The following is a 447-nucleotide window of genomic DNA, read 5'->3' as shown; positions in this document are numbered from 1 at the left end:
CTGTCCGGGAATGGGAGGAATGAAACACGGGAACAGCCCAGAATATGCAAGGGCCTGTGCAGCTCAGCAACCAGCTTGCCCAGGGAAGCCACCCAGCGCCCACTCCTCAGCACTCAGTACAATAAGACAAATTCTCTCTGGCGACTCAGGAGATGCCAAGTTGCTACAAAGCTCCCAAGATCTCCCCTGGGGCGGGCGGCACAACCTGCTGGAAATGCAGCTCTGCTCTCTGTACTGAGGCAGCGGCAGAGGCCCCGAGTACTCTGGGAGCAATCAACGCCCTTCCTGCTCTCAGGTGCCCTGGGTCAGTAAAGCCGATGTTGCACCCTCTGCTGGCCATCACTGCCTGGGCAGAGAAACCCGCCTCTCCGGGTCTGCGGTGCTCGAGCTCTCTCTGTTGGCCATCATGAGCATTTTTGCAATGTGGAAGGCCCTGGTCACTCAGCT

Source organism: Panthera pardus, unplaced genomic scaffold (genome assembly GCF_024362965.1).
Source record: "Panthera pardus isolate Hobbes unplaced genomic scaffold, ASM2436296v1 HiC_scaffold_13, whole genome shotgun sequence".
In the NCBI taxonomy this organism is placed as follows: domain Eukaryota; kingdom Metazoa; phylum Chordata; class Mammalia; order Carnivora; family Felidae; genus Panthera; species Panthera pardus.
Note: the sequence above shows the minus strand (reverse complement) of the source record.